General features: G+C 48.4%; 1 pseudogene; it reads left to right on the forward strand.

The window, feature by feature from the left end:
- The first annotated feature begins 20,153 nt into the window (after positions 1-20,153).
- LOC136461878 (beta-1,2-xylosyltransferase XYXT1-like) lies at positions 20,154-24,384 on the forward strand (annotated as a pseudogene).
- Positions 24,385-24,618: the final 234 nt, after the last annotated feature.

A 24,618-nucleotide genomic window follows, 5' to 3' on the forward strand; every position in this document is an offset into this window, starting at 1 on the left:
CCCGCTTTCATTTCAATTAAATCGTACATTAAACCCATACATCCAAACATTGCATATGCGATCGTTGCATCTCAATGCTTCGTGTCGCGCCATGAAGCGGCACCCGCCTCATTCAATATGAGTGGCAACTGACCAAGGTTCGAAGGCCAACCCACAAAGGGCTCAAGGCCGCCTCACGTCGAATAGAGCCAGGGGAGAAAAACTAAGAGGAGCCCCAGCGGCCTTGCCCGACCCCGCTTAGAAGCGGACAGGGTCATCTCGACCTTTCTCATTCGATTCTAACCTCGAGGAGAGTCCAACAGGCCACCTGAGCCTATCGAACGGCTCGGGCATGTGCCGAGAGGCGGGTTAAGAAGTAGTGAAATGCCACATGAGGACTCTGTCGACCCCGTCAGCTAATGACAGACCCAGATTCCACACGAACATACCCATTAGCGAGCTCATTGGGTGTGACACTCGAGCCATAGAGGCAAGTGTCGTCAGCTCAGCCCCTCTAGTTGTGAAAACCGAGGACGGGGTGATGCACGAAACACGGCCGACCCCTATTAGACCCCAAGGGGCTCAGGGGCTCGAGCCGCTCGATCCAAGATTGAGAGACCGAGGTTCAAAGGCTGGCCCGTGAAGGGTCCGAGGCTGCCTCACATCAAACAAGAGCTAGGGGAGAAAAGGCAGATGAGCCTCAGCGGCCTTTGCCTAACCCGCATTGAGGCAAATAGGGTCATCTCAACCATCTATTTCAATCCAGCCTCTAGCCAAGCCCATAGAGTCCCCGTTGAGGGGGAATCTATTGGAAGGTGGGTCAAGGAGCAACGAAATGCCACCCAAGGGCTTTGCCGACTTTGTCGCAAAGCAATGGGATCGGATTCCATCCAAACATCTCCGTTAGCAAGTTCATCAAGCACGTCACTCGAGCCATCGAGGCAAGTGACGTCGCCTCAACCCCACCAGTTGAGGAAACCACGGACGGGGTGACAATCACAAAATGAATTGACCCTTGACCGAATCCCTGCCACATGCAGGGTCTTGGGGAAGGTCGGGCCAACAATGAGACCAAATGCACGGTCATGGAACGATCACCAAAATCCTAAGTAAGGGGTATGTACGAATACAAGAGTAAGTTTGCTACCCTCGCTTTGGTCTCTAGTAACATCTAGCCCTAGCGACCGCAAGGGGTCAGATCTCACTCGGGGGCTGATAAAGGTATAAATACCTCCCTTTTTTCCTCGCGTTAAGGTTAGCAGCAAGGTTCATGGGAACAGATAAATGAGCATGCCTGGTAAGACTACAAAAAACCCATGCCCCGACAGCTATGGTAACTTTGCTCACCAGCACAATCGAAATTAACCCTTATACACCTCGGGCCCTACAGTCTTAACAAACGAAAAGATTGGATCACATAAACCTTTTTTCTCGAATGCAAAAGGGAAGAAAGTAAGCTCAAACGAACAAAACAAAATTGCAAAACGAAAGCATGAATCTGTTCTCAAACACAAAAGTACCAACACTTGTCCACATATTACATATAAATGTTTATCAAACTTATCCAACTAACTACTTTCTCGGAGGGAGAACTATGTCTTTCAGCCTGTTTGCTAGGTTCCACGCAACAGGAGTCACCGCCTTCTCAATCTCATCCTGCTCAAAGTTTTCATAGCTAGGCGCGAAGCCAAGGCTCATTGCCTCCAAGTTGATTTCCTGATCATAATGAGAGCGGGCAACAGTAAAGGCTTGGGTGATCCCAGCATGAAAGGCGTCCTCCTCAAGCTGGCGCACCCGTGCCATGATATCTACAGCACGAGCCACGAGTGAGCCGGTTTCCTCTGGTCGTGCCACCCCTAGGTCATCAAAAACAACCCCGACAACGACACGCAGGAGATTGTGCTCATCACTCTCAGCCTAAAGAATCCCCCACACCTCGGCGAGCTCCATGCCTAGCCTAGTAGAGATGCTCTCAGCCTCTAGCCTTTGGGTCACCGCGACTCCAAGATCTGCCCAGAGGGAGCTGACCACCTAATGCGCCTCGTCGCGCTCTCGGACGGCCTGGTCACGCTCCTTGTAGACTGTGCCACACTCTAAGCGGAGTCTTTCTGCGGTTTGACGTGGCTCATCTCGCTCCTTGTGCAGCCGAGCGGTCACCTCGGCATCCTGATTCGCCCTCTGCTATAGGGCCATGGACCTTTCCTTGGCTTCTAGCTTGAGGTTCTGCTCCCTTTCTAGCTCTTCTAGGAGCTCGATGACCCGCTGGCTGGCCTCGGTGTCCTTCTAGAGCAGATCATCCCACTCCTTTCAGACCCTGGTGGCCACCTCCTCGTCCTGCTGCACCCTCACCAATAGATCCTAGAACATCCCATGGATCTCCTCCGTGTCCCGACGCGCCTCGGCTTCCCATAGTTGGGCGGTAGCAAGCTGGGCTCTCACGTCTCCGCACAGTCGGGCCTCCTTAGTGAGATGGTCCCATTCCACCTTCTACTCATGGAGGAACTAGGACTTCTCCCAACTATGAGCAATGAGGGACTGAAAAGAAGACCAGTGTCAATAATACAAAAATACATGAAGAAAGAAGAAAACGAGAGGGAAGATCAAGTAGATACTCGGCTAGTGGGAACGATAACATCATATAGGATGCCTTAGACCTGGCTCAAGGCATCCATCATAGCCGAGAACCCAACATCGAGACTCTCCTGCTCCATGCTCTCGACAGCATCGTCGAGCAAGAAAAGAGTCAACATTGGGTCTTGAGGAGACATCCACTGGAGCGGCGGCTCACCGCGCATGGGTGAGCAGCTGCCCCCTGACATTAGGGCCGAGGGCGACCTCCCGCTGATCCTCTCAACCACCACCATGATGCTCGAGGACCCTCCGGTCATGTCCCCCTCCATCTGGCCTGCCTCGGGCGCCGCCGCCTGGGCCACCGGTGGCACAGATTGTGCCACTCCCTCGAACACCATCGTGGGTGCGTCCGGCTACGCCTAGCTTGTCATGGTCGTGGCCACCTCTACTTGCAACGCCGGGGCCTTGACTTGCGATGCCGCGCCCACCACAGAGGGCGCCACAAGCGTGGGTGGTAGCTCCATCCGCTCCAATGTAGGCGGCGGAGTCACCTCCACCGTCATCTGCTCAGCAACCCCTGAGGGTGCTTCTTCAGCCCTGGCACCTGCTTGACCCGCCGAGGGCATGGGCGCCATCATGGGTGGCACCTAACCGACCGACAAGGCCACAACATCAGTGCCGCTCCTGCCCAAAACAAGAGTGACGTCGGACGACGGTGCCCGTTCCACCTAAAGAGCAACGCTCTTCTTGGGCGCTAGTGCCAAAGAACGGACCTGTCTCAAGATTGTGCAAGAGTTGAAAGGCATAGGTCAAACAGGAAAACATAAAAATAGGAAAAATAGAGGAATCGATGACTTACGCTGGCACTGTTGGGCGATGGGAACATTTTGGGAATGAACCCCCTGATTCCTACTCCAACTCATCCGGGCGAGACCTTTTCGAGCCTGCCCCCTGCTCTAGGGTAGAGGGGCTCATCTCCCTTTCCTCCAAGGGCACGACGGTGGAGCCACCCCTCTCTATCGGCACCTCGGGCATGGTAGCAGATCCACCTCCCCCCATCCACTGGTCCTCCACCGGCACCCCGGGTGTGGCGGTGGATCCACCGGCTCCCATCGGTACAGAGAGCAGGCCGATGGTTTGGCCCATCTCTACCAGCTTCATGGACTCACTTCTCTCCGCATGGAATGGGAAGGGTCCTAAAAGGACCTAGGATGCCGCCTAGAGGGGGGTGAATAGGCATTTCTGAAAATTAACACCTTTAAATGTGGAAACAATTAGTAAAGGGAGTTTCCAAATTGGAAACTCCAAATAAGAGTAATACCACCCCTCACAAGTTAGCCACACAGTGTACAAGGAATAAAGAATATATCTAGAAGCTACAACCCTGCAACACAAAGTTAGAACTGCAAATAAATATTTTTAGCATAGAGCTCTAATACCGGACGTGTCCGATATGAATACCGGATGTGTCCGATAAGCACGATTTCTGCAGAACAGCCTCGAACTTGCTCCTTTTGATTTCTATCTACAAACCAAACTGTAGGTACCTACTAGAGATATCAATATACATAGAGAACCTGCACAAGAGCTGGAGCAACACAAATATCAAATGAAATGTGAATTGAGACACGATATTTGTTTTACCGAAGTTCAGACTCGTTCGAGTCCTACTCTCCATTGAGGGGGCTACGGGCGACCTAGCGAAGGTCAGCCCTAGAGGGTACCATGAAGGTCACTCTAGCCGGAGTCTTTTCCAACTCCTTTTCCTCCTTCCACTAAATGATTCTGAGGCGGCAGAATCGACCGTTACAAACTTTTTGTGGCACACCACAATCTCTAGGGTGCTCTCTGGCAATGCCTAACCATCTAGGACCAAAGAGTCTAAGAGTAACAAATGCGAATCACAAGATTGACAATATGCACAAGTGCTCAAGTGGTGGCTTGCTCTCTTTTTCAAATTCTCTCTTAACCCACAAATGGATTTTGCAATTTGTATCACACACTCACTAAGAGAGGGTTTAGGAGAGTTGGCAAGGCTAAAAAATGTGTATGTATATCAGTAGAATCAGCAGCCTCCAAAGGTGGAGGCTTGGGGGTATTTATAGCCCCCCTTGGAAAAACTAGCCGTTTAATAGCCGTTGTAATATCGGACACGTCCGGTATGACTTACACTACGCCAACGGTAACTAAGTTATAGTGATGTAGTGAGGCATCGGAACTCTCGATGAATGCCGGGACTCTCGACCGTCGAAACTCCCGACTCATATCAGAACTTCCGACCCTCAGCAATTTTGAAAAACATGTAACTGAGTTAAAGTTAGTGAGGTGTCAGAACTCCCGACGCATGCCGGAACTCCTGACCGTCGGAACTCCCGACTCACGTCGGAACTCCCAACCCTCAAGGCTTTTGAAAACTAGCCGTTGGCCTCTGGTCATGCATACCGGACATGTCAGGTATGAATACCGGACACATCAGGTATGAATACCAGACATGTCTAATATGACTAGGACAGTAAACCCTCCAAGTCAGTTAAAGTGCAAGACGTTGGAACTCCTAACCCTTGCCGGGACTCCCGACCGTCGGAACTTCCGACGAACCAACCCGAGAACAATAATTTTATAGCTACTGGACAAATACCGGACACGTCCGGTATTGCCAGACCAGCAAGAAATTAGTTAGCTCTTTTGTCTCTCAAATACTCAAAACTCACATGGGTTGGCTTAAACACTTATGAAACATTATCTATCAACATGATGCATCCCTCTTAATAGTACGACATACCTATTAAACTCAAGATAAAAGAAAAAATGAATTTATACCACTTGAGTTGATCTATTTTGAATTCATGCCATCTCTTTCAATCTTCATCAAGTAAGGGTGCTAACATGTTGATATTGATCTTTTCACTTGAGCATAGCCATCTTGAGCACGTGACTTGATTCCATTCATCAAATATGAATAACTCCAAAATATATCAAGTCACTTTCATCAAACACCCCAATAGTGATTTGATCCTCCACACAAACATGAACATCATAGCTTGATTAGTACCTCAACTAAATGCAAGTACTTCCTTCTTCACCCTAGCTAGGTTCTTCGGCCGCCAAGCCATCGCTTGCCCTTCACCCTTGCTTAGTACCTCGAAGCCTTTCCTTGCTATTTTCACTATCTCAAGCCATCAAGTCACATCTTGTGTTGAATCATCCATTCATGTATTATTATCTTTTTCATTTCAATTTAGCAAGCTTTAAATATGATATCAATCCATATGCAATCCCTTATGTCTCATTAATTAATTCTTACAAGCTTGCTTTCACATAGAACATGGAAATCCCACAATAATTAAGCCTTTGCATAAATTCCATTTGCATTGTTGTCTTGTGCTTGAACTAGATTGTTTACACAACAACACATCATTTTGGCTTTCATTAAGTACCTATGAGATAACCTATTACCTGTCCACACTTAGTAAACGGGTTAGTCCTTTAATCATGTTGTCATTCAATCATCCAAAACTCACTAAAGGGCTAGATGCACTTTTAATCTCCCCCTTTTTGCTGATTGATGACAACTTGATTAAAGCTTACACAAGAATATAAACATTTAAACTTTTGGGTTCAATGATTTATGAGAGGCTCCCCCTTAATATGTGCTTAAGATTAGAATTCACAAAATGACCTCAAATGTCAATTGCACATACTAAAATATATAGGAGACTCCCCCTAAATCATTGCATCCATGGGGTGCATGTGTGTGTGACAAAGTGAAACCGTGATGCATATGACAAGATATATCACACAAGAATAAATATAAAGGCATCACATCAAATATTTTCATTCTAGCATACATAGTCCTTATGAAAATAAATATAACACATGTAATTCACATATAGCACTCATTACACATTTTCTCAAGTCCACAAGCCACTAATATATAAAAAAGATAATGTCTCAAGAGATACATAGATAAAGTATAAGTAAGTCTCATCTCTCACATGATACAATCTATTTCAAATCCAAGATACATCAATGAAGCTCAAAAACAAGAAACTATAGCCTGCAGTACATATCTTTAGGTACAAAGATAAGCAAATGAAACTATCCTGAAGCTTTAATCAGTCTCTCTCCCCCTTTGTCATCTATCACCACAAAGGTCCAATAATAAAATACTAAGGACAAAGGGGCTACAAGCTGTCACTAAAAGCTAAGATCACTCATCATCATCATCATCTCTACCAGCATCCTCATCATCTGAGTGTGAAACACTGGCTGGTCGAGAACCACCCGCACCAGATGGGTCATAGCCACCAGAGCTGTAGTAGCCACCACCACCAGCGAGGTCACTCCACCAGTCTATAGCATAGTCATCTGCAGTGCTGGGACATGGCTGAGAGTGAGTAGGCACTCAAGCCTAAAGTGGTAGAGTGTCTGGTGCTTAGGTGCCTGCTACTGCTATCTCTGAAGGAACTCAACATACTCTCTATCGTATCTGGCCTGCTGCTGCTCCTCAGTCTCAGGCTCACTAGCTGCCTCATCTGATAGAGGAGACCTAGGAGGATCAAGCTCAAGCCTAGAAGCAATTTGCTTCAAGGTTCGAGTATCCTTCCTCCTAGCCTCCCTCTCCTTCTGCTACCCTGGTCTAGATGTCCCGGCCACATCCCAAATATGGAGCTGAAAAGGCCTATGGATAGGCAAGGGAGGACTACCATAGCGTGAAGTAGAACATGAAGGAACACGTGGTGGAGGTGAAGCTCCTATTGCTGCACCACTCTCAGGTGCATCTGCCTCAGCTGTACCTGCTGCTCCTCCTAGACATGCTGGAGGTAACCTAGTCTTAGGTAGATCTGCAACAATCTTTAGGGCCTTGTGAATCTTGTCATACTCGAATGTGTGCCTTGTCACCTGCTCAATCATATACATGATATAGGGAGAAAATCCACATCCCTTAAGTGGACTCTCTCCCACACTCCTAATCTCTGACCAAATGAAGTCAAATATGCTGAAGGGCCGAGCATCAAGTGCCATCCTGTGGAGTAGGTTCCTAGAATAATCTGCAATGTTGCCCTTGTCTCCACCCTTGCAGTTAATAGTCTTCCTGAACATCTTGTCCAGGTATCTGTAGGTAGGGTGAAGACCTAGAACCTTGCCCACTGCTTCTCTCTCACCACCTGGAGGGTACATGTAGGCGAGCTGCTCAGGAGGTAACACCTACTCGATGTGGATCCTGTCCCTCTAGAGATCATCCTCTAAGAAGCCAAGCTGGGCGGCAAATACATCATAGTCAACACTGTACCACTGACCCTCAAGCATCCAGTGCATCCGCCTCTCATCCTCCTCAACGAACAGAGTAGCATAAAACTGAGCTACTACCTCTGTGTTCCAGTCATGATGGAACTACATGATCTCATAAACCCTAGTGCGCTGGCAAATAGCAATGGCATGATCAACTGAGGCCTTCTGCAACTCTCTAACGTACTACTAGTTAATCAACTGAGACCTGGCAATAACTGGGTTCCTGGTGAGAATCACACTAGAGTAGAAGTCAAGATGAAAAGCTGTCTGGAAGCGGTGATCATACTGAACCTTAGGTAAGCCTCTCAGATCAACCCTTCACTCATCTCTAGCTTTCCTGGTCATACCCTTTCCCCTGTAGTCAACTCTGGGAACATAAGAGGGCACATTGGGCAAATGTGTCTCAAGGAGACCATAATGCATCCCTTGACCAGGCTGGTGCTGAACTGGAGGAACTGGCTCCTCCTCCTCAATCTCCTGCTCCTCATCTGAGCTATCACCATCTGATCCTCTGTCAGTGCTCTTCCTCTTTCTTTCTTCTCTAGACTCCACTCTAAACTCATCAGTGTTAGTGTCAGAAGAAGAGCTCCCTGACCCCTCTGCATACTGAGCTGCTGTACTAGAGGTAGCCCTGGTAGACCTCCTGCTGGTTGGCTTGAATCTAGGATGCATTTGCTGTCTCGCCTTCTTGTACTTTTCAAGTGCGGGATCATGCCTGTGCTTGGACCTCAGCTCCTATCGTCCACTCATGGCTGTTGTCCTGTATCCAAAGATTTCCATAGAATTTTAGATACATGCCCATAGCTTATTCTTGAATTGTAATTAGACATAGATTCTTTTATCCAAGGTTTTACAATCACCTCGACACACCACTGTCACAAGGTTTGCAAAACGTAGATACAGAAGAAATAATGCCTAATATACAATTCTAAGATTGGATTGAATCAAAGGAAAACAGAGGGTCTGCTCTGTTGGGCCATACCGGACACGTCCGGTAGCATACCGGACACATCCGATATGGGCGTCCAGTAGCCCTAACCAGGGTTCCTGGATTCAAACCATCATGGATCAATTCCATACTTTGGGCATTGCTTCTATATCACTAATGCAGCATATTGACTGAAGGAATTTCAAAATCATGCATTGACCATGTAGATCGGACGAGGTCCGTGATTAGGGTACCTTTAGAGAAGAGATGAGAAGGCAATGAGAAATCCAAATCCCCGGGCCTTCAATCTTGATGCAAGCCTTTTCCAATGCGATCTCCTTCTCTCCTTTTTCTTGTTGAAGTCCTCGGTCGCCCTAGGTGAGGAAGAAGTCGGCGGCTGGGTTGGTTGGAAGGAGACAAGCCTGTCTGGGCCGAAGAGGTACACTTTGTTTTATAGTCCCGCTCATACCGGACACATCTGGTATACGCGGGCTGGCCCAAATAATTCCAAAAGGTGTTTTCTCTCTTCCAATCCCCTTTTCTATTATTTCTCAGTCCAAAAAGGTATATAATCTTGATCCAAACCGAGTATCATCACTTTCCTTATCCAATGCCATAAATTGATTTTCTCTTTTCCAAATATTTGGCATATATAAGATTTCACTTACTTGAGAGAGATAGAGAGAGACAAAGTAGATTGTGGACTTAAGAAAGAGAAGTCATGTGTGATTAGCCAATCAAACAATCAAGGAGAGCTATAATCATCACATGACAAGGCTAGGTCACAAAGACCAAGATTCAAATAGTTTTTCAAATTCACACCACCTACACATGCTAGTTATGGGTTTTGAAAAATATCTCTCCTATGTCACACAAATGCACATTCTAACATATAAAGGGCCTTAGATGCACTTATAATGCATGTATGTAAAAACATACCTTTGCCTTGAGCCCACAAGAATACCACTAAGAGGATCCATGGCATGATAGTCTTTATGTTGACCTTGATTGCCAAATAATCATGCTAGATTCTAAATCAATTTTCATCCAAAGAACTACAGAGAATGTTAGATAAATTTTTTAGTCCACAATGGTGAAAAATAGAAACTTAGCTCCCCCTAAATAAGTGCCTTATGTAATTTGAATGACTTTCAACAAGCACTTTATTCTATTAAGAATTTGGGAGACAATTTTCTATTTTGAACCACAACCAAATAATTTGCCATAAGTAAATTTGAGTATAAGAGATGCTCACAATCCACTTAGATTTGGTAAACCACAAGCTTCTGAGTAAATTGAGGATATATGAAAATATATGGGTCAAGAACTCAGTTGCTTATCCAATTAGTGTTCTGGTTCCTACAATACCGGACACGTCCGGTAGGTATACCGGACACGTCTGGAATACACAGAATAGAAACACTTTCTTTCTATCCCTGGCGATACCGGACACGTCCGATAGGTTCAGGACAGAACCAATTAATTCACTGCTTGTAATTCTTTGTTTAGCTCTAGTATTTATTGTAAACTTGCACCTCAACAAATGAATTGGTTTACTAGAGAGCCGTTAAAAGCATCATATGGCAAAGTAAAATTATTTTTAATTGAATCTAATTAGCCACTTTCATTATTTCACAAATGTACCTATTTGTGAACTATAGAACACGAAACGAACAAAGTGACTATCCTAAAAGGTTTAGGTACTTGTTACCAATGGTGAGGATGAAATATATGATATGTTCATTGAATTATCTTTGGGTCAACCATATAAGGGATTATAATAAGAATTAGTTGATAGATTGAGTGAATATTGTCAAATTGCTTGCTCAACCACCCCGAAGCCTTCATATCATCACAAAGTACCTACATCATTAACCTAAGCACACTTTGGTACCCAACTCTTGTTGGGTCCTTTTGAGTTAGTCAACAAGTGCTTAGGCACCCAAATGACTTTAGCACTAGTTTGTGGTGAACACATCACCTTGCTAATGCTAACTCCATTTGTGGTCTTCCTAAGCATATCATTATAAACAAATGTGTTCGGCTTAGGTGAGTTACCATTTGGGCATTCATAGCTTAGATGCCCCTTTCTTTTACAAGCATAGCATATGCGGCCTTTGTTTGCTCTATGCTTGTTTTGCTTGTATGGACATCTATCAACCTTATGGCCCATCTCATTGCATCCATAGCATCTTCTTGTTGCAACTTGGGCTTCCTTTCTTGCCTCTTTGTACATTGGGCATTTCTTGGTAGGATGCCCTAATTTCTTGCTCATGAGACAAGCGCTTTGTCCATCACTCTTTATTTGCTTGGCCTCCTTGGTAGAAGCCTTTTGATTGGCGGCTTCAACCTTGTCGGCCCAACTCTTGTGTGGACAAATAGCCCACTCATGTCCATACAATCCACAACCATAGCACATCCTTTTTCCATGTTTCTTGCTCTTGGTTGGGTTGGCCTTGCTTGAGATGTGATTCTTTTATTGGGCTTTGGAGGAAGCACGGTTTGAACCCTTCTCAAGCTTCTTCACCATGTTATCACGGTTATCTTGAGAAGGTTGTGCTTTCTTCTTACCCTTCAACCGAATCACATCTTTCTTTAATCTTTCCACCTCTTCATTGAGCTCTATGTTTTCTATGAGATTTAGCTCAATCGAAGATTGGCTTGCTTGAGGAGCACACTCATTAGTATAAGAAATATTTAATTGAGATGGTGTACTAGTGAGTGAATGTGTAAGAGGTTGAGAAAATTTTACCGATGTGATCACAACCTCATAAGCTACCTCAAGCATGATGCTTGATTCTACTACTTCCTCATGAGAGCACTTTAGATGAACATAGTTTGCTTGTAGCACATTATACTTGCTTGATAGTTCATCTAGCCTTGCCTTGAGCTCAAAGTTTTCCTTCTCTAGTTGTGAAACACTAGAAGAGGAGTTAGTAACTAAAGCATGCTCAATTGACAATTTTCATACCTTTCACTTAGAGCCTTTAGTTCTTCCATCTTGGAGATGAGAAACAATTCTTGCTTTTGAAGTGAATGTTCTTGCTTCTCAATCTCTTCTTCAAGCTCATCATTCTTTTCAACTATCTTCATGATGATGAACTTATGTTTGCGGTTGAGATGATCAAGGTTGTAGTTGTTTTCAACTTCAACATCACTCTCATCTTGATCATCTACTTGTGCTTTCTCCTTTTCTTGATCTTTCTTTTTATTCTTTTTCTTGCTTTTCTTGGCCATGAGACACAAGTGATGAGTATCATGAGATACTGAGGTTGACTCATCACCTGGTCACCACCGGGCTTGAGCATCGTTGCAAACAGTTGCTTGCTGGTCTGCTACCTCGGTCATACCAGACACGTCCGGTACATGCAGGCAGACAGCAGGTCATGCGCTGCTTGCACTTCTTGCTCCGGCTCAGCACTCTTGAGGTCTTGTGAGGCTTCTTCGCTGCATGAAGACACAATGGACATACTTTCCATTGACTCGATCTCAAATGCATCATCACATTTGGATTTTCCATATAAATCAAAAAGTCTAGTCCAAATGAGATGAGCACTCTCCGGAGGTGGTTGTCCATTAAAGATTGCCTCATCTTGAACCTCTACACTCAATGTACTCAAAATAATATTAATAGCTTGAGCATTGAGTTGCACGCATATCTCTTCTTCTTTTGACAAATTTTTGTAGTTGCTCCAATCAACTATAGAAAGAGGTATGCTTGCATCCACAATATGCTCAATAAGAGGACTAATATCTCTAAAAGCATTGAGTACATGTATTGACCAAGTTAGAAAGTTTGAACCATCATTTTGGAGAAGCACCGACTCCAACTCGATAGGCGTCGACATCCTTTTCTCACGGCGGTGAAGCTTTAGGTGAGAACCTTGCTTTGATACCAATTGAAAGGACCTAGGATGCCGCCTAGAGGGGGGATGAATAGGTGTTTCTGAAAATTAACACCTTTAAATGCGAAAACAATTAGTAAAGGGAGTTTCCAAATTGGAAACTCCAAATAAGAGTAATACCACCCCTCACAAGTTAGCCACACAGTGTACAAGGAATAAAGAATATATCTAGAAGCTACAACCCTGCAACACAAAGTTAGAACTGCGAATAAATATTTTCAGCACAGAGCTCTAATACCGGACGTGTCTGGTATGAATACCGGACGTGTCCGGTATGCACGGTTTCTACAGAACAGCCCCGAACATGTTCCTTTCGATTTCTATCTTCAAACCAAACTGTAGGTACCTACTAGAGATATTAATATACACAGAGAACCTGCACAAGAGCTGGAGCAACACAAATATCAAATGAAATGCGAATTGAGACATGATATTTGTTTTACCGAAGTTTGGACTCGTTCGAGTCCTACTCTCCATTGAGGGGGCTGCGGGCGACCCAGCGAAGGTCAGCCCTAGAGAATACCACGAAGGTCACTCTAGCCGGAGTCTTTTCCAACTCATTTTCCTCCTTCCACTAAATGATTCCGAGGCGGCGGAATCGACCGTTACAAACTTTCCGTGGCATGCCACAATCTCTCGGGTGCTCTCTGGTAATGCCTAACCATCTAGGACCAAAGAGTCCAAGAGTAACAAATGCGAATCATGAGATTGACAATATGAACAAGTGCTCAAGTGGTGGCTTGCTCTCTTTTTCAAATTCTCTCTTAACCCACAAATGGATTTTGCAATTTGTATCACACACTCACTAAGAGAGGGTTTAGGAGAGTTGGCAAGGCTAAAAAACATGTGTGTATGTCAGCAGAATCAGTAGCCTCTAAAGGTGGAGGCTTGGGGGTATTTATAGCCCCCTTAGAAAAACTAGCCGTTTAATAGCCGTTGTAATACCGGACACGTCCGGTATGCATACCAGACACGTCCGGTATGACTTACACTGCGCCAACGGTAACTAAGTTACAGTGATGTAGTGAGGCGTCGGAACTCTCGATGAATGCCAGGACTCTTGACCGTCGGAACTCCCGACTCACGTCGGAACTCCCGACCCTCAGCAATTTTGAAAAACATGTAACTGGGTTAAAGTTAGTGAGGTGTCAGAACTCCCGACGCATGCCGGAACTCCCGACCGTCGGAACTCCCGACTCACGTCGGAACTCCCAACCCTCAAGGCTTTTGAAAACTAGCCGTTGGCCTCTGGTCATGCATACCGGACACGTCAGGTATGAATACCGGGCACGTCAGGTATGAATACCAGACACGTCCGGTATGACCAGGACAGTGAACCCTCCAAGTCAGTTAAAGTGCGAGACGTCAAAACTCCCGACCCTTGCCAGGACTCTCGACCGTCGGAACTCCCGATGAACCAACCTGAGAACAACAATTTTACAGTTGCTGGACAAATACCAGACACGTTCGGTATGAATACCGGACATGTCCGGTATTGCCAGACCAGCAAGAAATCAGTTAGCTCTTTTGTCTCTCAAATACTCAAAACTCACATGGGTTGGCTTAAGCACTTATGAAACATTATCTATCAACATGATGCATCCCTCTTAATAGTACGACATACCTATTAAACTCAAGATAAAAGGAAAAATGAATTTATACCACTTGAGTTGATCTATTTTGAATTCATGCCATCTCTTTCAATCTTCATCAAGTAAGGGTGCTAACATGTTGATATTGATCTTTTCACTTGAGCATAGCCATCTTGAGCACGTGACTTGATTCCATTCATCAAATATGAATAACTCCAAAATGTATCAAGTCACTTTCATCAAACACCCCAATAGTGATTTGATCCTCCACACAAACATGAACATCATAGCTTGATTAGTACCTCAACTAAATGCAAGTACTTCCTTCTTCACCCTAGCTAGGTTCTTCGGCCGCCAAGCCGTCGCTTGCCCTTCACCCTTGCTTAGTACCTCGAAGCCTTTCCTTGCTATTTTCACCATCTCAAGCCATCAAGTCACATCTTGTGTTGAATCATCCATTCATGTATTATTATATTTTTCATTTCAATTTAGCAAGCTTTAAATATGAGATCAATCCATATGAAATCCCTTATGTCTCATTAATTAATTCTTACAAGCTTGCTTTCACATAGAACATGGAAATCCCACAATAATTAAGCCTTTGCATAAATTCCATTTGCATTGTTGTCTTGTACTTGAACTAAATTGTTTACACAACAACACATCATTTTGGCTTTCATTAAGTACCTGTAAGATAACCTATTACCTGTCCACACTTAGCAAATGGGTTAGTCCTTTAATCATGTTGTCATTCAATCATCCAAAACCCACTAAAGGGCTAGATGCACTTTCAGGTCCCTACGTGGACAAGTGGGTACCTGTCAGCGTATCCTCACCCTCTAGGACATCCCACTCCACATCGGCAACTACCTCGTCAAACTCCTCCTCCTCATTGTCACTGCATGTCTCCTCTCCTCGCTCCCATGCTTGCTGCTTCTATAGCATCTTCTTCCTCTTGAGCTCCCTTGTCTTCCTATCCCACTCGGCCACGGTGTGATTTGCTGTCGCTAGGATCCGGTCCTTCGGCAGCAGAGCCAGGCTATCGTCGAAGACGAGTCTCCTTGGCTGGTCCTGCTATCCCGAGGTCAGCATCAAGGGGATAGAAATTCAAGTAAAAAGGAGGAACGGGGAAAAAGAACTTACAAAATCGATGAACCCTGGTTCCGGCCGCATTGGGGGATGCCCTGGCACCGGATACACGAAATCAAGGACAACATCGGTGTTGTCCTTCGAAGGCTTCATTGCCTCCTTGATGCGCTGCACCACTTTGATGGCGGGGGAGTGCTTCGTCGACAAGCGTCGTCCCTTCGAGCGACGCCCTGGGCACCATCAGGTACAAGGGAATCACGTGGCTCATCAGCAGCGCCACCCTCTGCATTTGATTAGCCCCGATAATCCCCGATCCCTTCATGCCCCTCTCCTTTAGAATTTGGAGGGCGGCGAGATGGTCCTTGATCTTCTTCTTGTCTTTGTTCGAGACACCCCACTTCCACGGCCCCGGGACCTCTTCGATGACATGCCCGGAGAACACTGGCAAGGGGGCCGCAACATCATCCTTGACGTAAAATTAGTGTGAATGCCACTGCTTGTTGGAGGTCAATAGACGCATCGATGGGTATTCATTCACCCGGTTGTTGCAGAGATGAATGCTAGCACATCCCATCGGCATGCTCAGCTCTTGCTTCCCAACCCGCTTCTTCGATAGGTTGACGACGAAGAGATACCACCATAGGTCAAAGTGGGGACTAATCCCTAGGAACCCCTCACACAGGGCGATGAACGCCAAAATGTGCTAGACCCCATTGGGAGTAAGGTGCTGCAACTCCACCTGGTAGTAATCCAACAGCCCCCAAAGGAACTTGTGAGCAGGTATGGTGAATCCCCGCTCATGGAAGTGAACGAAGGACATGACATACCCTTCGGGCGGTGATGGCTTGTCCTCATTACCGGGCAGCCGCCACTCCTCGACGGCGGTCAGCGAGCAAAGGAGGCCATGGCGAACGAGGCCCTCCAGACGCTGAGGGGTGATGTTGGATCTGCACCATGGCTCCATTGAAATGATTGGGAGGGGGGTAGATGTGAGTTTAACGGTGGTTGCGATGCGGATGCGAGCTTGACGGCGGTTGCGATGTGACTGCGGGAGGCTCAGGCGATTGGCGACGGAGGTTGTCGATGCGAAGGCGAGCAGGCAAAGTACGGAACCCTAGGGGCAAACCCCTCGATTTTATAGGGGCGACGGATGCGAGAAGAGCAACCGCCCACCTAGGTCACTGAGCCCACCATGATACACTGCCACATCACGTCACGGGATATGTGCCCGCGATCCCTATCCTTTCTCACCAATATCACGCTAGACGTTTCGCCTTCCCTAGACAGACCAGGACTCTTTTCACACAGAGGGGATATGGGTCAAAAAGTTTTTTTCCAGCCCGCCCGGGCCTAGGAGTTCAAGGGCCGGCCCAACAGTCTCGACGGTCGTCCTAACGAGGGATGGGCCCACGAGCAGCCGAAACTTAGGCACACAAGCCTCAAGGGATCCTTGATGCGCAATCAAGTCCCAACCAGGCTAACCCTGGATGAATCACCACGAATGGGATACAAGGGTTTCCTTTAAACCACCCAGTTGACAAACCAAATCTCACAGCCATACCTGTGAAGGATCCAAAATTACCCCCCTGGGCGATTCTATCTGAATCACCCGGGGGCTCGGGGGCTACACCTGACGGGTGTGCTCGTGCGCACCCTCTAGCAAATCAAAATACCCCCCAGGCGATTCTGCCCGAATCACCTGGGGGCTACACCCGTCTGGTGCGCTCGCGCGCACCCTCTGGCAAGTCAAAATACCACCCAGGCGATTCTATCCGAATCACCCGGGGGCTACTGTCGGTGACCTAATACCGGGATACCCAATAAGGTGGAACTAATAACCATCGAACGTTGACGCTTCCGGTCAGACAAGAACGCTACTACGCTTTTTGCCTGAATAACGGAAGCTTGGTTCCACCTCGCCCGACCCCTGAGGGCTAGACTCCGCCTCGCCCGACGGCTGAGGACTGATTCCACCTCGTCTGACGTCTGAGGGCTGGCTCCGCCCCACCCGACATCCGAGGGCTAGCTCCACCTCGTCCGATGACTGCATCCTGCTCCTTCATGATGATGAGCACAGGGTACGACAGGACATTCGAGTTAATCGCAGTACCGAGGACCATGCCCTGCATGCCCGTAGGAAGGTACCGTTAGGATATGATGGGACAGGCGCTTTAAGCCCTTTTCGACTTAACAGAGCCTGAACAGTGTTGTAGGCGTCGACTTTTGTCCTACAGTGTTGTAGGCGCCACCATCAGCCGTCGGGCGCGGATACTAGCATAGGCATACGGCAACCACTATAATCCAAGGAGGAACTCACATCATCTATAGTAACAGGCGTATAGTCATTTCCCCGTCTACTCCCCGCAGAGTCATGGCTCGGTGCCCTGACACACCGCACCATCCACCGGGAGAGGATGATACATGACCACTCGCTGAGACAAAGCCAGAGCCCGGCCCTATTAGGATCAAGGAAACATGTTATCCCTGGCATGGTCTGCCATGTCAGCAGGGCAGGCTCAAGGAAAAAGAAAGACCCGGCACCCTCGAAGGACCTTCTCTACCTTTGGTTTTTTTCTCTTTCTCCCATCTGTAACCCATGCTCCCCCCTTGGTCTATAAAAGGGAGAGCAGGACGCCCCACTAGAGAGACAGATCGATTCCACGCACAACATATAACCAAGAAGCAATCGAGCTCTTGGCGTCCTTTCGACCTTTTCATCAGAGACTTGGGACATGTCCCTCTCTCGACCGTTTGTACCCTCTACTACAAACCTTTTTCGGTACTAATAACACGAGCAACAGCAAACTAGACGTAGGGACATTCTGCCCGAACCAGTATAAACCTTGTGTCCTTTAGCACACCATCCGAGCCTAGCGCGCAACAATTATAAATTTACTAGTTGGTGTTTGTTCGAGACACCGACAGGAACCGTTGGTGCAACCTCCACATCCATATCAGGTTTTAGGACGAGAGGGTCGAAGTATGCCTGCTGACCCTTTGGTGAGGAAAACCCATGAGGGATGGGATCAACAAACACCCGACGCACAACCACGTCCAAACTTTAGAACTATCACTTCATAGCCGATCTAACATAGTTCTCCCACTGGTCTGCATATCCAATTGGGATTATCTTCATAAGGATGTTGGGAGGGAAACCTAGGTGAAGTACACCCTCCACTGTGATGTCATCATCATCATCAGCAGCACCATGGTAATGTAGCTCCTTCCGAGCCCTTGTAACTAACTCATTAAACAATGGCTTCTCATTGAATAACACAAGCACGCTTTGCATCTCAACAAACTCAACATATCCATAGCGATCTCTTTCCACGGTGCCTCCATGATATATGCTCACTAGATTGTCCATCTAGTAGTTCAAACAAAATTTAAAATACAGTTCGTTTAGTCTTAAGTGGCTGTTATATAGTACTTCTCTAATAGATACTAACCAACTACACCCTAAATAACTATATCATTAATTATCTAACTATATTTATCTCACTAACTAAATCAACTAGCTATCTAATAACTATATCTATGTACCTATGCCACTAGCTATCTAACTATATCTATCTCACTGACTAAATCAACTATCTACATCATGTCATTTACTAGAAACTACCAAATAATCTAAGTAGCACGACAATTCAAACTAACTAAGCACCTACATTACATGTTCAAAAATTTTACATGTCCAAGTCAATGCAACGATGCGACACGGACGTGGAGGACAGGATCGACGGCGAGGTCGCGTCGCGGGGGCGGGCACGGGCGAGGGCCGGCGCGGGCGGTCGGGGCTACGCGCGGCGGCGGCGGTGCGGCTGCGCTGGTTTGGGGAAGGAGGGAGAGAGAAAGAGAAAAAGAAAGGGAGGACCCATACGTAAGACACGGCTTGACGCCAATAACCATGGCGCCAAGTTCGGCGCCAAGATCTACGGCGCCAAGCTGTCTGACAAGTCACCACCACATGTGCGTCGAGCCCAAGACCTAGACGTCAAAATCTATGACGCCGGGACGTGTAAACTCGGCGCCATCAATGATAGCGCCGAGGTAAGAATTTAGATTTTAAAATCATACCTCCAAAGATATATTTGTGAAAAAAATTCAAAAAAAGTTGCAAAAAACCAAAAAAATTCGGCCTCCACTCCAAGGCGGCTCCGAGACAGATTCCCAATCTCGCATCGCATCGCATGGAGCCATGCGGCCGTGCACCGTCGGTTCTGGAGCTTTGGCCCCTCCGTTCTCCATGGATGCCGCGGCGGCTATTTTTTTTATAATGCGTATCTGTATTTCTAAGTAAATAAACGTACACCCAGACGTTCAAATACAGACATGTACGTAAAGGATACAGAGAAAACCGTCCTAACCTAACTTCGCGAAGGACCTAAAAAAGAAAAAAAAATTACACCAAGGCCCCTGGATCGTTCGCGAACCACCGATGCTCGACCTCGTCGTCGACGGCCGCCCGCGGCGGCTACTTGAGCCGTCAATAATGCACTGCGTGTCAGCAAGCCTGTCTGTCTGTCTGCAGCGTTACACGGGCCCCATCCGGTCCAGGCACCCAGCGGCCCATTTTTTCCCGCACGTTACACTTGCCGGTGCCCGCTGGTCAGCCATCTCCAGTTTTTAATGTTTCTAAAAAAAATCTCCATTTTTTAATACTATATATATATTTTTTGTTCTCTCTCGGAAAGCTCCAGTCCAGCTGCGTGCGTTCTTTATTTTTGGCAGGGCAGGAGAATGGTGTTCCCGAAAACACAAGAAGTAAAATACGAGTGATGGCGATCTACTGTTAACAGGCGAGGCGGGGGCAGAGTTTATGGAGAGGAATAAATGGAGGTGGCGAGGTGGGGAGAGATGGACGAAACGGACGCCACCCCTCCCGGAGGCTCTCCTCTCTTCTCCCCCTCCCACCTCTTCCTCGCCTTGCCGTATTCACTCGTTCGTCCATCCACGCCCCGCCCCCAGCTCACTGCTCACGAGCGCAAGTTATCGCGCACCGCCTCGCCGCGTTAGCTCCGACGCTTTGGCGTGGGGCTTTTGTCTGTGTGGCGCTAGGCAGCTGCCAGCAGGTGCCGTGCCGCGTGCTCACGAGAGAGGGAGGCTCTGCTACTCTGCTGCTGCTCTGGAGATAGAAGGGGGCCGGGGCAGGGGCATAGGAGGTGAGCATGGGGATGGACGGCGGCGGCGGGAAGCTGCCGTACAGCTATGCCGCCCACCAGGACGGCGGCAAGCTGGTCAAGAGCTTCAGCCGCGTGGAGCCCCGCATGTTCGGGCTCGGCCTCGTCGCGGGCTTCCTCCTCGTCACCTGCGCCTACTTCTCCACCGCCAAGTTCGACGCCATCCGCATCGCCATGAGTAAGTCTCCGCAGCGGATTCCATCTGTCCCTCCGTCCCATCCCCCGGTTGCAATCCATGGCTGCTGCTGCTAACTCCTTGGATGTTTGTGAATAATGTTTGCTCGAGCAGTCAGCCCCATTTCCAGCAATGCGGCTGGGATCGGCTCGCTGGTGGGCGCCGCCGCCGACACCTCCAACTCTAAGCAGCGATTAGGTGAGCCGTCAGCTAATCCCTGGGATCTCCTCCAAGTACAAGACGAACTCCCTACTCACATTAACTGATCCCATCATCCGTAACGAGGTTACTGTACCAATCAATCCACGACCTGACCTGACCTGACGACCTTCTTTCCGTTCAGATTTGGGCGTGCAGGACCCGGACGCGCTGTCCATGTCCGAGGAGGGGAGCAAGGCCGAGGTGCTCGACAAAGTCGACGGCAAGGCTTCCTCTTCGGCGCCAGGTAAACACCACCGGCAAGGCATCGCCTGTTGTTTCGAGATTGAGTGGCCGTGCTTGCCCTTCCGTGGGGGTGGGGGTCAACCTGTCCGGCCTCATGTGCCCCCCGTACTCCCACCGTCCTGCACCGCTGCACGCAAAGCCCAAAATCCGATAAAAAAGACTTGTTTTTTTCCCGTTCTCCTCCCACCCCCTACAGCCTGTTGTTTGCTCGTAAACGATCGTAAATTTCCAGCCGAAAACAGTGTTTTTCTCTCGCACCAAACCAGCCAGCAGTAAATAATTCGCAATCGGTCTCCGAACAGGCTGCTAATCGCTAGGTTCTTTTGCCCTCTCGTCAGATTCCGGCCGCAATGCGCCGCTGGAGGACACGAGGAGAGACGAGACTTTTGTGGGGGACAGCGGTGATGCATCTTCCGCGGCGGCGAATCCTGCCGCAGCGGGTGGCAAGGGCGAGGCGGTTCCTGCCAAGGACGATGACGCCCCCGCTGCCGGTCTTCTTCCTCCCGTGTCGTCAGAGGAAGCCGCGAACAGCACGCAAGAATCAGGTGAGAAAGCAATCACTCAACCTCCAACTGCTAACTTATTACTGGTATTAGTATATACTCATTCAAGCAAAATAAATGCTTTGCTCGCTCTTTTGTTTGTTTGTTTGTTTCCGTCTTTGGGGAAGGAAGGGGAAATGCAGGATTTTAACGAGCTGCTGTGTTCTTGGTCAGGTGGTCTTGAGGACGAGGAGCTGCAGGTACAGGATGCTGTTGCCAATCCTTCCAAGAGGAGCAAAGACTCCGCCGCCGCCGCCATCACCACAAGCAGCAGCAATGGCAGCTCGCCCTCTGTGGTTCACTCTGACCCTGCCATCCTCCCTTCTCCCCCGCAGCAGATTCCTCCTGGTACGCAAGAGCTCAAAGCTCCTGCTGATCAGCATATTCCAGCGATTCCAGAGGTTAAGCAAGCAGGTATCCTCCCTGATTCTTCTCTTCTTTTGTGGTAAAAAGATGTTTTCTCTCCTGTCAAATTATTCCATAAGCAGCTAGCTAACCCAACCAGTGTGAGACACGGAGAAGAGAAAAGACCGTGCTTGCAATTCTTCAGGATCCAGGGCTTTCCCAATAAAAGAAATTAGTAGTTTCTATAACATAGAATATCACATAAAAAAAAGTACTGCTTTCCAACTTATGGTTTCTATGAGTAATAATAATTATTTTTTCTTTCTCTCTTCCAACTCTATCTTCTTTCTCCAATGGAAGTGCGACACGAGCTCCTAGAAACTGGTGGTTTCTCTCCAATGGCGATTTCATAGTTTCTTGATGCTTTGTGTTAAGAGTGGACCTGATTTCTTCATGAAGAAATCATTTCTATGATTTTTGCTCTCTTTTTTTATTAATTACGCTGCTATGTCAGTATTTTATCTACGCGACAAGTCATTTAATAAGATTGGTCAGACTACCAGTCGTAGTGTTCTTCCCCACGCGCATTTTTTTGCAGCCTTCTATCTCAACGCAGGGCCCGATGCTGTTGCTGCTCTTGGACCACTGCTTTTGATTACACACTCTATCCCCTACGTATGTCCGTGCCGCTATGTCTCATCTTCTTCGCCTTTCTTGAGATGAGAGCAACGTACTAGTAGGCAGCATCATCCCGTTCCAATAGCTGATGGATTGCCCCATTTCTAGGCCTCTCGTGCGATCATAATTCCCTAGGGTCCGGTGGACGGTGGTCTACCATGAACCTTGTTCATTCTCCGTCAAGCTCTTTTTGCTGCTATTGAAAAAAAAAAACACTCTTTTGGAGTTCCTTTTCTTGTCCAGCCGGTCATTCCATGATTAGCTGACAAGCAACGTGCTTGACTGATTTTTTTAATGGTTGCACAGATTCGGAGACGCCGGCGCGGGAGTGGAAGCCGCTGTGCGACATCACCTCGAACCGCCGCATCGACTGGTGCGAGCTCGACGGCGACGTCCGCGTGCTGGGCACCAACGCCAGCGTCACGCTGGTGGCGCCGCGGGGTGCGGACGATCGCACCTTCCGCGCGGAGTCGTGGCGCATCAAGCCGTACCCGCGCAAGGCGGACCCGAACGCGATGCACGTCGTCCGCGTGGTGACTGTACAGTCGGTGTCCGGCGAGGCGCCGGCGTGCACGGACCGATACGACGTGCCGGCGCTGGTGTTCTCGGACCGCGGGTACACGGGCAACTACTTCCACGCGTTCACTGACGTGATCCTGCCGCTGTTCCTGACGGCACGACAGTACTCCGGCGAGGTGCGGCTGCTGGTGACGAACCTCCAGGCGTGGTGGGTGGGCAAGTTCTCGCCGGTGTTCAAGGCCATCTCCAACTACGAGGTGGTCGACCTGGACAAGGACCCGCGCGTGCACTGCTTCCGGCACGTCCAGGTGGGGCTCACCAGCCACGACGACTTCAGCGTCGACCCGCGCCGCGCGCCCAACGGCTACTCCATGCTGGACTTCACCAAGTTCATGCGCACCACCTACGGGCTCCCGCGCGACGTCGCGGCCGCCGACCCGACGAAGCGCCCGAGGCTGCTGCTGATCGCGCGCGCGCGGACGCGGCGGTTCGTGAACACGGAGGAGATCGTGCGCGGCGCGGAGAGGCTCGGGTTCGAGGTGGTGGTGTCGGAGGGGACGCACGAGGTGGCGCCCTTCGCGGAGCTGGCCAACAGCTGCGACGCCATCATGGGCGTGCACGGCGCCGGGCTGACCAACATGGTGTTCGTGCCGACGGGCGGGGTGGTCATCCAAGTGGTGCCGCTGGGCGGGCTGGAGTTCGTGGCGGGCTACTTCCGCGGCCCCTCCAGGGACATGGGGCTGCGCTACCTCGAGTACCGGATCACGCCTGGAGGAGAGCACGCTGATCGACCAGTACCCGCGCGACCACCCCATCTTCACGGACCCCAAAGGGATCAAGAGCAAGGGCTGGGAGTCCCTCAAGGACGCCTACCTCGACAAGCAGGACGTGCGGCTGGACATGAAGAGGTTCCGGCCGACGCTCAAGAAGGCCATCGCGCACCTCAGGAAGGCCAAGGCCAAGGCCAACGGCGGCGGCGACAACTAAGCGTCGCCGACTCGCCGTGCGTGCATGTGTTCATTCATCCTCCTCTTACTCTACTCCTTTTTTCTTCTTCTTCCTTTTCGGGTTATGTCGGTGTATGTAGCAAGCAGAAATCGACCAAATGTATGATATGGCAGGGAAAGAAGCTAGAACAAATCATATATTCTCTCTCTCTTTTTTTTTCACTTTTCGATCGGATGGCTTATGCCAAGTGACCAGGTGAGGGGCAATGGTGGATCGGAGGGCATCATCATGAAGCATGACAGCAAGCAGCGTACAAGGTTTAGATGTTTGTTAGTTCTTTTTGATGCAGCATTTGTCCATTGTTGTGTTTCTTGGGGCTTTGGGTGGTAATAAGGTTGAGGTGATTAGTTAGTGCAAATGATATACACCTC

Source organism: Miscanthus floridulus, chromosome 6 (assembly GCF_019320115.1).
Source record: "Miscanthus floridulus cultivar M001 chromosome 6, ASM1932011v1, whole genome shotgun sequence".
NCBI lineage: Eukaryota > Viridiplantae > Streptophyta > Magnoliopsida > Poales > Poaceae > Miscanthus > Miscanthus floridulus.